This window comes from Phodopus roborovskii, unplaced genomic scaffold (assembly GCF_943737965.1).
Source record: "Phodopus roborovskii unplaced genomic scaffold, PHOROB, whole genome shotgun sequence".
NCBI lineage: Eukaryota > Metazoa > Chordata > Mammalia > Rodentia > Cricetidae > Phodopus > Phodopus roborovskii.
In genome coordinates this window covers 16,486,499-16,504,214 of record NW_026126459.1, presented here as the reverse complement: position 1 = coordinate 16,504,214, position 17,716 = coordinate 16,486,499, and positions in this window count along the sequence as shown.

Sequence of the window (17,716 nt, the reverse complement as noted above, 5' to 3'; positions counted from 1 at the left end):
TCTCTCTCTCTCTCTCTCTCTCTCTCTCTCATATCTATCTCATCTATCTCATCTATCTATCTATCTATCTATCTATCTATCTATCTATCTATCTTTGAATGCAGAGGCTCCCAATGCTCACCAACCATACTTGCATTGAGCTGCAGTCCCAACTCCATTCTCATATTACTTATACTCATTGACTATGTACTGTTAGCCTCTTTGTGTACCTTAAATGTATTCATCTACATACAAAGTTTATGCATAATTATGACAATCATTTAAACTTACCTGTTGCAGTTATACCTTAAAGATCATTTCAAATCTTGAGTGTACTCTTACAGAATTGCAAGGATTTTAAGGAGGATTTGAATACCTGTAATTTTGGCAGTTGCCACCATCGTCAGTACCTTCATGGAGGCATCATGGTTGCAGGTCTCACCTGCAGATGATGAAGGTACCTGCTTTTTGGGCTCCTCAGCTATGATTGTCTTCTTTTTCCTCTGCTGGCATGTCACCTCCCTAAGCTCACTGGTATTTCCTTTTAGTAGGAGTGGAGAGATGGGGGAGGAAGCTTGAGCTGGAATGGTGAGCAGAAAGCCTGCTCAGCTATGCTGCCACTGAAGTACATGAAGTTCAGAGGTGGTACAGCTATAAAACATGGTTTGAGGGGATTATTCATAGTTTAAATTCTCATGTGTCTTGCTGCACAAATATCAGTGAATTTGCTTACAATGTACTGTTCCAGACATTGCTGAGGATGTTTCTGGAGGTCACACTCTAAGTTTACAGGTATCTTTAGAGGAAGCTGAACTTAAGTATGGACCTTAGACCACATGGCCATCTTGACACGATATCTGTAGAGAAGAGATGAGATTGTTTGAAGGGGGTAATCTTGCTTCTCTTCCTTAAGAGGCAAAGATATGACAATTAAAGCCCAGGAAGAAGGACAATGGTAATCTCTAGTGCTTTCTAAGTCCTTGGCTGTCTGAAAAAGAGAAAAACATGAGATGGTCTATTTAAAGCACCTGGATGAATTTCTTCAGTACATGACTCCTGTTATGAGTTCTATATTGTCATTGTCAATTAAACATCCCTTCTAGAGTGTTTTAGTGGCTCCTTAAAACCAACATCCTAAGGTTAAGCCTTTAAGACAACTTTCTTGTGTTGAGACTGTTTAGCATAGTAATGCCATTCACTTGAGTTTTCAACCTGGCTCTGCAGCATCCTTTGGTAGCTCTACCTATTCTGTTCCTCTCTCCACTCTTTTAAAGCCCATCTTTAAAGAAAAATTGGAACCCCTTTACCTCTTATTGTTGTTAGCCTAAATGTCTTTCTTCCCCCAAAATACCCAAATTGCAAATAGACTGAGTTGTATGCAGCAGAGAATTGATTCTATTCACAGCTGCAGTTCTCTGTGTGACCTTTCTTGATCTGGTTCCTGCCTAACTCAGGTTTCTTTTGACTTGAGTCATTCTGTATTTTCAGAAACTAACTAGTGATTGCAGAGGTTTTCTCCCTGGGTAGCTCAACAGTAAGCTTGCCCACTCCACAGGGAAGTGTCTTGATTGCAAAGCTTAGGATCATCTACATGGATGGATTCTCTGTCTTTTCTACAAATATGCACTGAAGATTCATCTCTGTCTTTCAGAGTACAACTGCATGATGAGCTCAGGAGACATGTGATCTTCTGGAGAGGTGGAAGGTATAACTATCAGAACCTAGCTTCTAACACAGTGGTCCTCAACCTTCCTAATGCTGTGACCCCTTAATACACACAGTTCCTCATATTGTGGCGACTTCCAATCATAACATTATCTTGCTGTTATTTCATAACTTTCATTTTGCTACTGAGATGAATCATAATGTAAATATCTATGTTTTCCAATGGTCTTAGGCAACATCTGTGAAAGTCATTTGCCCTGAATAGGGTCATGACCCACAGGTTAAGAACCACTGTCCTTAGCAGAAGATTAGTGATGTGCCAATTGGTGTTAGAAGGAATTGTAGAATTATATTTTTGTAAGAATTATTGCTTTATTTTTCCACTTTCAGATGTCTTTATTTGCTCCATAATAAACTCTATGGCTACATCAAAAGGAAATTTTTATATTCTAGAAAATTTTTAGAATATTTGTTATTTGGAGGTTATTAATTCAAATACCCCTATTTTGTAGGTGAGAAAATAGAGTCTGAGGTGGTGTTTCTAAGTTGTTTAAAATCAAAGACCTACCAGGAACTTGACAAGTAGGTAAGCCATGGTTGAAGGTTCAAAGGCTAGGCAGGCTTTGCAAAGCTAGTGAGAGCCTGCCAAGACCTTGCTGTATTTGCTCCTCCTACGTAGTGTATATACTCAGCTTTGGACAGATTTAATTCCACGTGATTTTTAGTCTGCACAAGACAAGAAGTTTATTAATGATCCATGGAAAGCTATAGCGGTAAATAAGGGTCAGGATAAACAAATAGGCCGAATAGATGTTTATTCAGGGAGAAATAACTTACAACCTAGACAGATGAACACCAGGAAATTCAACCCGATCCTCTCCTGTCCGAGTCACGCCAGAAAGAGAGCGCCTTCCTCGCCCCCTCCGACCTCCTTCCTCAGGTCACCTCCGCCCATCGCTCCACCCCCCAATGGGCGTGGTCAGTGCTACAGAAGGACTACCTCACTACAGAAAGCATCCAATTCAGCGAACATTTCAGGACCTCAAACACGTTTTCATCTCTTGACAGTTCTGTGTTGGTTTCTTTGTGCATTTCACACAGTACATCTCAATACCTATTGATTTTCTGATCAGTGTTCTGTTTCAAAATGAAGTCTGAATGAGTTGACTCCACACAAATAGACATCAATGCTATACTCACCGGCACTACCACAATGGAAACATCTGCAAGGGACTGGTTTCCTAACACACTGGGCTGGCTTTCTTCTCTGTAATACTGCACAAGGATTTCAAGATAGATTCCAAGGATCCCAATTGAACTTTTTCTCATCATCATGAGAAAAAAAAATGTGTCTTGTTTTATTAAATTTCTTACTAACATTAACTATGATTTTCTTAGAAACAGCAGGTTTGGGGCTGGAGGGAATAAGAGTGCTTATTCTATATGCACGAGGACTGGAATTTAATCCCAACACCTATATAAATAGCTAGGCTGTCAAGCTCTCACCTGTAACTTCAGGGCTGTAGTGATGTAAGATGTTCTTTTGTATGCTTAGACTAGGTGTTTCTCTTATTAGTTGATGGATAAAACTGTTTCAGTCAATGGTTTAACAGCGGAAAACCAGGAAGGATATCTGAATAGGGTTAGAGAAAGGTAGTAAGCAGGGTCGAAGAGACACCATGTAACCATCAAGGAGTCAAGATGCTAGGGCATCAGTGGCAAGTCAAGGCCATTGGTGATACAGATTACTGAAATGGGTTAATCATTGTGTGAGAGCTAGCCATTAAGAAGCCTAAGCCAATTGACCAAATGATTGTAACAGATATTAAGTCTGAGTTATTTCAGAGCAGTTGCAGGGACCCAGTGGGCTGAGAGAAACTGGTCAGTGGGAATGAGATAGATGGAGAAAATCTCTTTTTACACTGTAGTAAATGGAAACGAGAATCACTGTATCTTATTGTCCACCAGCCTGGCTCCAGGTTAGGCAAGACATCCTATCACAAAGAAATAAGACTTAAAAGTGATTAAGCATGATGCACAACATTCTCCATTGGCCTTGGATGTGCATATACAGCATGCACTCCTTGACACGTGTGCACACACACAAATACTAGGTTCTGAAAGTGTCTAAGATTGTGCAAATGATCACGCAGGATGACTGTTAAAACAATGTTACATTTCTGCTCTTGGATGTGCCAGATAACACAAAGGACAGATAGATGAATCTAAAGTAGAATGAAGTTATATACTGGGTACCTCTAGAGAAACTGTCAAAAGCTCACTGATAGATTCTAAAGCAAATATCCCAATATAATTTCTAATCATAGACAATATTTAATTCAAAACAGAGGCTGGCTTATAAAACAGCACGAAATTAAGAAAGTCAACATGTTTGACAGAAACAAAAGTCATTGTTGGAAACAGAGCTGACTGTAGTACTATGAAATGACAAATTCACCATCATTGTGGAAGCAGTAAATAGTAGACAGAAGAGGAGCATGAAGGTTAGAACAGCATGAGCTTGAACAAATCCATTGCTTAGACTCTGTGACAACTGTGACTACTTATTAGATGCTTTGCTCACCTAAAAATAAAATACCAGCTAGTATCTACTTGTTACCCCTCCTTATTCTAAACTTGGTAGCTTTTAATGTCTTACCTTGTTTCATTCTCAACCTCTAAGAAAAGCTAACTTTGTTGCCACTGTAGAAGCAGTAGGAAGCTTAAGCATCTTGCCTAGGATTATAGAAATGTCCAATGAGTTATGTGAAATCCTATGACACATCAAGTAGCTTCTGTTCAGTAAAGGAGAAGGAATGATAGAAATACATCCTTGGCAATGTTTCCTGACTTTGTAGAGCATGAGTGGCAAGGCACAAAGTAAATATTGAAAGAGGGATGTACATAGAGGTTTATCAAACGCAAAAAAATTAGGAGAAAATTGCTTCTAGAATTGAAAACGGCCGCCTGAAAAGTGTGAGGCGTACCCTTCAATTTGGGAATTACTCTGATGTTCCAGAAGCAGCATAAAAAGCCTTCACACACTAAGCTCAGTAACATGGTATCCATTTCCTGAAATCTACAAGGAGAGGTTTTATTAAACTGTTATAGTACAAATCAATCCTGTTCTTCACTAAACATATGACTTTGCCCCCATTAGAGACTATGTCATAGGCTATGACAATTGAACCCTTTGTTTCCAATTAGTAGAATTGTTTGGGAGGTTAGGAGGTGTAGCCTTGCTGGAGGAAGTACAACATAGTCGGAGGGCTTTGAAAGTTCGAAGACTCGCACCATTCCATTTGTTTTGTGCTTCCTGCTTCTGGTTTGTGATTCAATCCCTCAGCACTCAGATTCTAGGTCTAGCTGCCATGTCAGTTGTCTGATATCATGGTGGCCCTACCATTTATGGATGCTACCCCTATATAGCTATAATTCTCCCCAAACCATTTCTTCTATAAGTAAACTTTGTCATGGCATTTTATCCTAGAAATAGAAAAGTAGCTAATTTAAACTCCCCAACATCCTTTAGCATTGCACTCCAAATCCATAACATTCCTCTCAGGAAGTGACCTATCTTAGACAAATGCTTTTGTTAGTAGTTCCCTGTAGTCACCATTCACTGAAACTCTGAAATTATATCAAGCATATTTCTAGTATGGAATAGTTTATCAAAATTTTAAGATTTTCAACACTGATTAAATTAGTTTGGACTATCTTTGGAAAGCAAGACACAAACTTCAAATGAGTAGGCATGATGACTGTAAAAGTTTTTTTTTTACTTTTGTCAATATTAATTATAGAAATAAAGAGTATGCATATAGCTGTCATTGATCATATTCCTACTCACCTTTCTCTCATTCCCCCAGCATCTTTCCCTGTCCATAGTAATGACTAAAAAGGAGGGGTAATATGTATGCCTCACTATTCTTTCCATCCTGAGACTTGGTCCATCATGTCACAATGTCACTTATTCTCAAGAGCTTAAGTAACTACTACCCACTGGAAAAAATGTTTCCCTAGTTGACCAACCAAGGATGACAGTACTAGTAATTGGGGGTTGTAAAAACAAGTGTTCGGAAAGGCACAGATGTGCTTTCATTCTGCCAGCTGTGAATGTGAATCATGAACAAACAACAATTGGCAAGCCAATACCTCCACATCGCTTTTCTCACTTTCCCTCCTAAATCAGAGTCTACTTCATGAGAGAGATTCTTTATAACTTTTCCCCATAATTCTTGCCTAAGTGAGCAAATGCTTTTATGGATGATAGGTCAACTTTAGTCACATGTTCTATATACAGTAAAGGCCATGTTATTAACACCATAGTATATTTATCATTTTTTCAGTGTATGTTACTTTTAGAAATCCCTGTACTTATGAGGTGTGCTGCACTCATAACTGAGAAATATCATCTTGTACTACAGAAGAAGGCAGCTATACTCAAGGACAGTATAGCATTGGTTATCCATCTTATCCCTCACCACAGGGAACATGAGAGACACTGAATCCTGAGCCACAAGAAGAAAGTCCGTTTGGGATTGTCCCAGTGTCCCAGACAGATTAGCCCTTGTTTCATTCCTGTCACCCTTGGTAGATATCATGCAAAGGTGCTCTTCCCCAGGCAGATTCATGTCTGATCCTTCTTGTTCTTAGTGAAATTGGCACTAAGAACAAGTCTGACAAACCCTTGACCTATTTCACCTAAAGAGAAGATGCAAATTAGGATCTAAAGTATGAAAGAAAGACAAGTAGGATCTATGGGAACCCTAGGTGTGTGTGTGTGATGCAAACTAACTGTAGATAATCCTGAAAGGAGATTTCTTGAATCATAACACAGACTCAGACATCGATAAGATGTTATTACACCTACATAACACCTGCTGCCTTCCAGCTACTATACCCTGGGTAGCAGTAGTGTGATGACCAATCTAGGTTTACAAAACATGTAAACTAATACATTTAGGGATAAGATAGAAAGAGTAATGCTATTTCTGCCAACAAGGCCAGCCCAGGACCAACAGATTGCATGATGGATCTTGCCTACTTGACCTTACAGTGTAATAGTGACTGATACAAGCTGGGTCAACAAATGCCCAAGGAATGATCATCCCAAACAGTCTTGAAAGCCAGTATTACCCTGAGGCTGAACCCAAAGCAACAATACACACACACATGCATGTACACACATGCACACATACACAATGCATGCGCTCACATGTACTTGCTTGAGTATACTCCAATGTCCTTGATTAACATCCACTTACACACCTGTTGTCAGCTTCCTTGGTACTTCACACAAAGTTCAAAAGCACATGACAGAGTCGATGCTTCATGTTCACAGTAAGTTCACAGGGAATCCTGGGATTATTCTATGGGGAAACTACTTGATTATAAGCATGTAAGGAGGTCAAATGAGGAGGCCCATGCTCAGCCATAAAAAATGGATCTGGGTCATTTTTACTGAAGTAGAGTAGATGTGAGGCTTGTGTCTGTAACCCCAGGTCTAGAGAGATTGTGATCCTGACTAGAGCCATGGAGCAGCAGGTGGAACAGTAAGTGAAATAGGGGCCTTTAGGACACACAAGGGGCAGCTGCAATGTAACAGAGCAGAGGAAATGATCCCAGGTCACTATGTATCTCTAGAAGGGTTACAGAGGAATGCCTTAATCACACAGTTAAGGTTAAAACAAGAAAAATAAAACCAAATAAAACATGCAAAATTTTTAAATGGAACAATTAGGCACAAACATTGAGTGCATGAATCAAAAAAGGAAAAAAAGAAAAAAAAACCAAAAAAACAAAAACAAAAAAACAGAACACAAAATCCAACAAAGAGGACAATCTCCCAGTTCCCAGTGTCACAGTTCAAGAGATTAGGAAAATTCAGTTTATCCAATATATTGAGATCAATGTAGAAAATATAACTGCTCACCATCCAACAAGAGTTTCTCTACAACATCAAAACATTAGCCCACTGCAGAGCCTTACATGAATAGATTTCTATAACTTCTCACAAAAGCTTTTTGTGATGTCATAGTAAAGAATGGACCAGTAACAGCAGGGAATATTGCAAAGAGGTTGCTGTATCTAGTTCCAGGGACTGGTAACTTTTGTCAGGGCTGTGAGCAAATCCCTAGTAAGATGCAAATTAAAGGGCATAGGGTAATCCTATTCTCAGGCTTCTCAGAAGACAGGAAAGTATAGCAGATGATGAGCTGGGGATTTGGGAATATGGGTCCTAAGCAGTTAGGTACATGACTTTGGCAGTCCCCTACTGCATTCAGTCACCCAATCCCTCCTGCTGCTTCCCATAGCTCTGGCCTTTTATGACCTCCCCAAATAGCACCTCCTGCCTAAGCATTCATATACATGAGAAGGTGTGAGAGCAATCCTATCAAAGACACTTTGACTTTAAGAACTTAGTAACAAGCACCATTGTGACAAGGTGGACAGACTCAGGAACTAGTTAGAGAATGAACCCTTTAGTGACCTTTGCATTAAGGACACTAAAGTTCTTTAAGAATTCTTACTACAGATATCACCTCTACACTTATGATATTCAACTCCTTTATCTGAAACTCATACAGATGGTCATCTAAAGGATGACAGCCTGTCTGTGACACTAGAGGCTGAGGAAATTGTTGTCCCTCAAGATCCCCCAAAGCATGTTTTATTTAATGAGTGGCATGGTGGGAAGAAGACTCTTAACATAACAAGGGAAGGCTGAGGGAAGTAGCAGAGCAGATGTGTATGTTCCAAGTGCATGGCAAAATCAAATTCCTTATCTTTTCCAGCTAATATAGACTAACAAAAGGTAAAGAGCTTAATTAATCTACAAAATGTTAAAGATAAATGGATAGAGATGTTGATAATAAAAACAAACTGAAGCTCATGTACAAACAATCTCAAAAACATACTAAGTCAAAATTTAGGCACAAACCCAACCCACTGGTAAGTACACTCACGATATTCAAGTCAGAGGTGATCACAGATGTTTAGTTTCAAAGAAGGACAAAAAAAAAAAAAAAAAAAAAAAAAAAAAAAAAAAAATAAAGCTCTTCAGACTAAAGTCTTGAGGCAAGTCTTCTGCAGTCAACCAACAGTTTCACTGTGGCCTAAGGACAAGATCCAGGCCCCGGGTGCCTTATATGGGTGAACTGCTCCCATTCCTCACAATGGTTCCTTGTGAGGTCACAGAGCCATGGGCCAATCACAGCTAGCCAAAACTCATCATAGCTTTTTGAGTGCTCTGCTCATGGCTCCTCTCAAATCTATGCCAAGACTCAAGAGGTGGAGGTTATTTTGGCTCAGGCTTTCGAGGATCAGGCACAGCATGGTAGTGGGCTCAGCTGGTGGCACTAGCAGCAGGGCACAAGGCAAGTGCTTTGACAGCATTGGCATCTATCTCCTCATGCTCAAGCCTGCTTAAATATCCTTGTTATCTAGGCTATTCCTAAAATTGTTTTCAGTGTCAAAACCACAAATCCTGATGTGGCCTGAGTCAAGATCCCTAAAAACTTGAGTGTTGCTGAAGGTGACAGAGTGAAGCTAGGTCTCTGTCACCTCAATGACTGACAAGATCCAACATGGGAGCATTGGTGCTCACACAGATTGATCTGTGTGAGTGTGGCTTGCACATTACCTTGCAGGCTTCTTGGGTTCTATTCTTCTGGCCAGAGATGAACTTAGGGTTTGGTAAATACTACTGACACCAAAGACAGAAATCTTGTAGCCTGGCATAAAGCCAGAAATGCCCTTGGGACTCTGGCAGCCCTGTTCTTGCCAAAGCCCAAAGTTGCCAGAAGTGTTTGAGGGTTCTTATCCCTGACCTGGTTCCTAAACAATTTTTAGGGTTAACTGTTCAGATGATGAAATATTATAACAATGAACTCCTTTAAAAATATAACTCCCCTGGTTCAGAGAGAATTTCTGGGCAGAGACCTAATATTCCAGGTGGACTGGGTCAACCTGGCCAAGGAGTCACCCTTAGAAGGCAACATCCCATTAAGTCATGCTAGAGATAGAATGATATTGTCTTTAATAAGTACTGCACTGCCCCTTCTCAGAATCCCCCCATTTAGCACAGTATCTTACAGAATACGGCCACACTGGTTCATATGTGTTGCCCCCTTTCCTGAACTACTCAGAAAATGTAACGTTTCCTTTTCTGGTCTAATTGCTTTCCCTCACCTTCTTACTCCTCCTGTAAGTTCTCTTTCCTGCCATGTGGCTGTTTGTGCTGGGTCTGATCTCCATGAGTAAAAGGAATGTGTCTTCTCTCCCCCTCTTCTCTCTGCACCATGAGGCACTTTTTTCTTTTAAACAGGAATAAAATTTTCCTTGAGCTTAAAACAAATCCTGCATTCTCATCCATGTTGCATTTTAGGAGCAGATGGAACAAAGCATGGATTTTTCAGGGGACAGCATCATAATTGGTGATCCTTCATATACATGATGCCTGACCCAGGAATCTGTATTTTTAACTGTTTTTTTTTTCATTTATTGTCATAATTGTGGCCACATATCCATTTATTTTTAGTACAACAAAATTATTTTTAATATTTATTATATATTGGTATGCACAATTCAAATGCACATAAAAATGTACTTTAATGATACTTAAAAAGCCCAAGGGCTGCTGATGAGAGGGCTTAGGGCAGTAGTTCTCAACCTTCCTAATGCTGCAACTCTTTAATACAGTTCCTCACATTGTGGTGACTCCCACCCATAAAATGATTCTCATTGCTACCTTTTAAGTGTGATTTTGCTACTGTTATGAATCATAATGTAAATATCTATTCTGATGGTCTTTGCTGGCCCTGTGAAAATGTTGTTTCTCCTCCTAGTGGGCTTCCTGGATAAGGATACTTGATGTTGAGCCTAACAACCAGAAATGGATCACCAAGACCCACAAGATTTAAGGGAGAATCAACTCTCACAAGTCATCATGTCTCACACACACACACACACACACACACACACACAAATAATATTTCACATGTATGCATGTGTACCACTGTGGTGCCTGCTTCCTGCAGAGGTCAGAAGAAAGCATCAGAACCCCATGGGCTAGAGTTGTTGTAAGCCACTATGTGGGTTTAGGGATTGAACCTGAGCCAACTCTCTAGTCCTACTCTAAACTTTTAAAAATCTAATAAAATAGGAGTCTGGCGAGGTGGTTCACCAGGTGCTTAAGAGCACTTGCTGCCCTTGCAGAGCACCTGGATTTGAATTAGAGCACTCATGTGACAACCATCTATAATTCCACATTTCAGCGGACCCAGTACTTTCTTCTAGTCCCTCAGGGCATCCAACACACACATGGAGCACACACACACACACACACACACACACACACACACACACACACACACAAACTAATATTGGTCTCAGCATCAGACCTCTCCTCATAAGGAAGTAAGAGCCCTTCCTCTGAAAATGCTAATGGAAAACTGCAGTTGATAGTGTAGGGTGTGAGGGGTTTAGAAAGATAAGGAAGTGTGAAACATAGCCCAAAATCTGTGCAGATGGCATGACCCTCAGACATGCTGTGATTTATACATGAGGAGTATGAGTGTTAGCTCTGGGGGAGGAGAGGAAGGGAAAGGAAAGAGGGGGAGATGGAGAGAGGGGAAGAAGGGGAGAGAGAGAACAGGTTGCATGTGCTAGACAATACTGTATCCCTGAGCTATATCTACAGAATTGAAATCATTTTATTTTTTTAATATAGGCAACAGTAAGTGTGAACTTACAGTGAATAGTGCTTTTGATACATTTCACAGGAAATGCATATAGTGTTTCTATCCCTCATTATTATTTAAAGAAATTTTAGAAAATTTCCATGTCTTTCTTATTTATTTATTCTTATTTTATATATCGATCCTAGTTCTCTCTTCGTCCCTCCCTCCCTCCCTCTTTTCTACCCTCCCATGTCCCCCACCCACCCTCCCATCCTTACCCCCCCACTCCACATGTAGGGTGATGCCTTCCTGGAGGGGTCATCTAAATCTGTCCATGTCTTTCTTGATTCATTTCTAAGGATCTGTTCCCCATCTGAGGCTCTTATATTCTTCCCATCCCCTATTTCATGATGTTCTCTGAGTCTCCAAAGGGGTGCTGTAGATGTCCCACTTAGGGCCAGACACTCAGTAGTCACTTATCAGTAGTTGGACCAGTTATGAGTGTAACTACCCACCACTGCAAAAAGTATCTCTGATGAGGGCTGAGTGTAATGCCAATCTATAGTTACAAATACACGATAGTAGGACAACATATCCATTTAGCAAAAATGGTTCCTTCCCCCCCGAGGACATGTGACCAGCACATTCATTAGGCCTTGACAAGTTTATAGTACCAGGCAGGAGTTTCCTTTTATGTAACAGGTCTTAAAACCAACTAGAAATTTGTTCATTATCCTCTTAATAGTCATGCCACCATTTTACCAGTAGGTTCGTCCTACTTGGCAGATCATTATAATAGTTCCAAGTTTATTTCTTTATATTTTGCACCAAAGTGTGTGATGTCTTCAACAGTAAGGTATACCATATATTTTGTAGAGTCCATGGGATGGTCTATGATAGCCACACTTAACATAGCAAACAAAAGAGAATAAGTAGCAACTGGGAGATAGAAGCAACAGATAGTAGAACATCAAGTCAGGTACTCAAGACATGCAGGTACTCAAGACATGCGACAGAAACCAACTGGGTAAACCCCACTGGAGCAGTCAGATAGGAATTCAAGATGAAGTTTCTAGAATATATATTAGTGTCCCATTGGATGGGGCTTTCCCCTAAAAAAGAACAAGTAAGCAGAAAGTTAACACCATCAAAATCAGGGTCTTATGAACATCTTTAGAAACCAATTGGGGAAATTGAGGCAGTCGGCTGGAATCCTAGAATGAGTTTTATCCTCCACGAATATGCTTCCTATGGCTGAACTTCTTTCTTCTCCTTCCTGCCATAGGAAATTTTATATAATTGGATACATAATAATAGAGTCTGTCAGAAACAGGTTTATCTTCTAGCTGTTTGTAAGGACATGGTGTTTTTACTCTTGGAGTCTTCTGTTGTTCTTTTATATTAAGGGGTCATCTCCAAACAAAGGCCTTTGAGGGCACTTTGAGATAACATGGTTGTATCTGAAGAGTTGGGGAGGGAAACTGCCTCTAGAAGTACCTTTTCAGTGTACTTAATTGCATATGGCAATTTACCAAAATAAATGTATATCACGCCATCTAGCTGGAGGATGACCGAGGAAAATAGCATAGCCTGTGCTGTTTTAGGGGAGGGACTTTTGGAGACCCCTGACACACAACATGTAGGAAGACAAGCAGCATCCTGTATGTAAATGCCATTTGATCTCCTATGGCTGCTGGGAGCAGCACCGATACTTTCCCATATCCTTGTAAGATAATTACCACTCATTTACTACGGTAGTCATATTTCCTGTCAGTATATTTTGTAAGGCTGTGCTGATGGTCATAAATCAGTTCCATTTTTATTAATCTCAAGTCTTTATTTCTCATTCAATTTTGGGTAGTGGATTCTTGTTTGGCAGTTATTTTCCTTGTGGGTTAGAATGCATCATGTTATGTCCCCTGACCTGGAGGCTGTTTGTAGTGGAGTCATTTCTTAATGGAATTATCCTTCAATATGTCTTAGAACTACCTTCACAGATCTCACAATGCTGTCTTTGTCTTGCACAGGATAGTGGGACAACATATCCATTTAGCAAAAATGGTTCCTTCCCCCCGAGGACATGTAACCAGCACATTCATTAGGCCTTGACATGTTTACAGTACCAGGCAGAAGTTTCCTTTTATGTAACAGGTCTTAAAACCAACTAGAAAGTTGTTCATTATCCCCTTAATAGTCATGCCACCATGAGAATCTCTGGTTGTGTATATTTGGGGTTCAGTGACCTTAGAATGCTGGTGTCTATGTAGTTTCAGAATTATAGAATCCCTCTGCTGTTACTACACTAGTAGCTTTTTTTCTTTCTCTCTCTTATGTGCTAACCTTTATTTCACAGCCTTTGGATGATGTAGGTGTTTGATCACTGAATGGTGGTATCCCAAAGATACTGAGCGCTTTCTTCATTCTTTCTTTCTTTGCCTGTTTTTTTTTTCCCCCTACTTGAATAAGAAATTTTAAAAGACCCATCTTCACTGTCAGATATTCTTTATTCTGTTTGATCTACTATATCTCTAGGCTTTCCACTGAGTTTTTCATTTGAATTATTGAACTTTCAATTTCTATATGGGTCTGTTTCAAAACAGGCATTTCTCCGCTGGATCTGCATTTTATTATCAATTTCAGTGAATGGTTTATCTCCACTCACTTAGATCTTAGCCATCAATGGCTTTTTAAAAAAAACCATTCTTTGAGTTCTCTTTCAGGTCTCTCATCCATTTGAAATGCATTGCTGTCTGTAACTTAAGAGTTCTGACCTTTTTGTGATAATCATATGACCCAATTAAAAATATTTCTTGTGTTCCTATGTTGAAATTTGTACATGTGGTAGATCAGCTGCCACTGCCACTTTATGTTCTTCTGAGTAAGTAGACCTCTCTACGTGTCTGAAAGCATTGGTGCTTTAGGAAATGTTGGCATTATTTCCAGTTGGACGTGAAGTACAGTCTCTGGTTGTTTCTTTGCCTCTCATTGGTGAGTTTGTATACAGTGTGTTCTGTTTCTGTTGGCCATCCAAGATTGGAAGCATGGAAGTAGTTTAGGCAGGTGTGATGTAGATAGCATTGTATGTGAAATCCATACTATGTGTTTATACCTGAAATGGTAATATAGCCTCTAATTGGGTGATGGAGGTATCTTTGGCACTGTTGCCTTTTTTTAATCTATTGGGCTCTGTGGCATTACTAATAGCACCAGTATTGTGGGGGCTAAAATACTGTCTTCTTACCAGGCAATGGTATGGGTCAAGTGCTCTATAGGAAGAGTCTCTATTCTTTTGTCACACTTACTCAATCTTTGTAACAGCTGGTAGTCAGATAAGATTTAGGCTTGACCTATCCTAGGGGATCATGTAGGTGTGGCAGCAGAGGTGATTTGGTTCTCCTATGTGCTGCTGCTGAGTGACTGAGTGGAACAACACAAGTCCACAAATTGTATGGTACTGGTGCCTCGGCAATAGCTAGGAGTGGACATAGTAAGATGCCATCAGAGCCAGAAAATTGCTCTAGAGGCCTCTTTTCTTTCTCTGATACTTCCTTTTCTGGTGCCTTCCATGAAGCAAACAAAGAGTTGATGGTCAGAGATGGGCAACATTCCTATTGGGCCTCCCATAGCTGAGCAGAGTGATCACTAGGCTTTTCTGATTCTTTCAGAAGGTCGTGGGACAGGGCCAGCACTAGCAAGGCTTCTTTACAAACTGTCTCAGCTGTGTGCTTGCAGAATGGATATAGCTGGGCCTCCTGTTTTCCTTAAGACTATCCCAGGATGCACCTGTGTGTGACGGTAGAGAAAAGGAGTGGTAGCATCTCAGGATGGACCACATGTTCTTCCTGCTGCTGCCATGTGTCTATATGTGCCTGATGAGCAGGCAAGCTTCATAGCCTGTGTGTTGAGGATAGTACTTTCCTTCCATTATTCTCCATGCTGAAATACCTACCTGTTCACTACAGTACAAGGCATTCTGTAGCTGTAAGTCAGAGATATGCTTCAATGCTAAACTGGGTTCATGAGGTATCCTCAACTGTACTAGTGTGGGAACCCACAGATTTGATTCCATTCCATCTTGACATAAGGTCAGGGAGTTCTAGCCTGTTATTGCTTTCCAAGGTGAAAACAAGGATGTCTGGCTTAAGATGTAAATGAAACAGGATACTTGGCCTAAGGTGTGGTCACTGCATGTCCTGCCTAAACAACAGAATACTTACTTGACTCAGGATATAATTACTTGATGTTTTGGGTATTGAGAAGGTAATTACACTTGCTTGTTCTTTGTATCTTGGTAAAGAAGTCTTTTGCCTTCTCCCCCTCTTTTGATTGATGGGGGTATAAAAAGACGTTGAACAATAAATATGGGCAGTTGAATGTCCTCCTGACTCTATCCTGTCTCTGTCTTTTCTTTGGTCTCTTTACATTTTTCTTTATAAATTAATTTTATTTAAATTGAAAACAGTCTTATTTTATATACCAATCCCAGCTCCCTCTCCCTCCCATCCTCGTCCTCCCTCCCATTACCTTCACCAACTCCCCCATTCTACTCCCCCCCATCCACTTCTCAGGGAGAGTGAGGCCTCCCATGGGGGGAATCATAAAAGTCTGTCACATCATTTGGGGCAGGACCTAGGCCCTCCCCCCCCCACCCTGCTACCCCCCCCGCTACCCCCCCCCCCGTGTATCTAGGCTGAGAGAGTATCCCTCCATAGGGAATGGGTTCCTGAAGCCCTTTTGTGAACTAGGGATAAATACTGGTTTGACTGCCAGAGGTCCCATAGACTGCCTAGGCACTCCAAAATGACACCCATGTTCAGGGGGCCTGGTTCGGTCTTACGCTGGTTCCCCAGTTGTCAGATTGGGGTCTGTGAGCTCCCACTTGCTCAGGTCAGCTATTTCAGTGGGTTTCCCCAGAAATGGTCTTCACCCCTTTGCTTATCACTCCTCCCTCCCTGCAACTGGATTCCAGGAGTTGGACTTAGTGCTTAGCTGTGGATCTCTGCTTCTGCTTCCATCAACTACTGGATGAAGGCTCTATGTTGACATTTAAGGTAGTCATCAATCTCATTATAGGGGAAGGACATTTAAGGGAGCCTCTCCACTATTGCTTAGATTCTTAGTTGGGGTCATCCTTGTGGATCTCTGGAGATTTCTCTAGTGCCAGATTTCTTATTAAGCCCATAATGGCTCCCTCTTTTAAGGAATTTCTTTCCTTTTTCTCCTTCTCTGTTCTTACCACATCAACCTTCCTGATCCCTTGTATCTTTAAAATTTTCTACCTGCCATTCCAAAATTCACACTCCTCCTTCCAAGCATGGACCAGACGGACTAGCCAGCAGGATGGGACAGAAGCCCCCCAAAATTGGGTTACTACATACCCAATGTGTTGGAATGAATACTGGGTCCACAGATTGGGATATGCAGGTTTCCCACCCCTAGAGAAATTTAAATTAAGATAAGTTGTACCTTCTTGATATAGCTCCTGGATTTGGCACAGTAGGAACTTGCTAGGAGGTGATAAGAAGGCCTCTGGAAAGATGAGAAAATCTCAGCTTGTGTATAATATCATGATGCAGGCCCCAGAGGAGTGCATAGATTTTCAATATGTAGTGGTGCTAGCATTCACACTGATACCATTTTTGGAATCTGCTCCATTCAACTCTTATCCATGAGGAGGGGAGATACCCTCCGTCAGTCTGTGGAGCTGGGTGACAGGTGACAGAGTATTCCATTTTCCGTTTGTACACCGCTGTCTCCAATCTCTGTATTTTACCAGGTTCTAGTTTATCTCCCACATACTTCTGGTGTTCTCCTACAGTCATTCCACTCAAATGCAGCTCTACCCCTGTTACTTTGGTTTTCCTTTGTGGAACAAAGGTACGCTCTTGGTACTTCTACAAATCTGTAAATGGCAAGGTCAAGAATTTCTAGGAAACCTACTTTGTTTTCTTTTCCTAGAAGAAGTAAATTAGAGTGAGTCTGATGCAATTAATTTTATTGAGAAATAATAGGAACTATCATTATTATTATTATATATGCAGTTGGTTGAATTGATAATTATTCACAGAAATAATATGATGTAATTAATAGAAAACAATAACACATAACATTTAATTACATACTCATTAAAATTTAGTTAGTTTAAAGGGACCATCAGAAAATCTATTCACCAAAGGCGTGGGTTTTTCATTTGAATTGGAGGTTTGAATTAGAAGCTTCATGGAGATTCGTGAGAGATGAGGTGGAAAGACACAGAAATCCTTCAATAGTAGTCTCAAGAACTCAGATTTTGAAGTTATCCAAGACATGGAGGAAAACACGATTTTAGAGAGCAGATGCTGCTGCCACAGGCAGGATAGGATGGAAAGGGAGCATCTGGAGACGAAGTT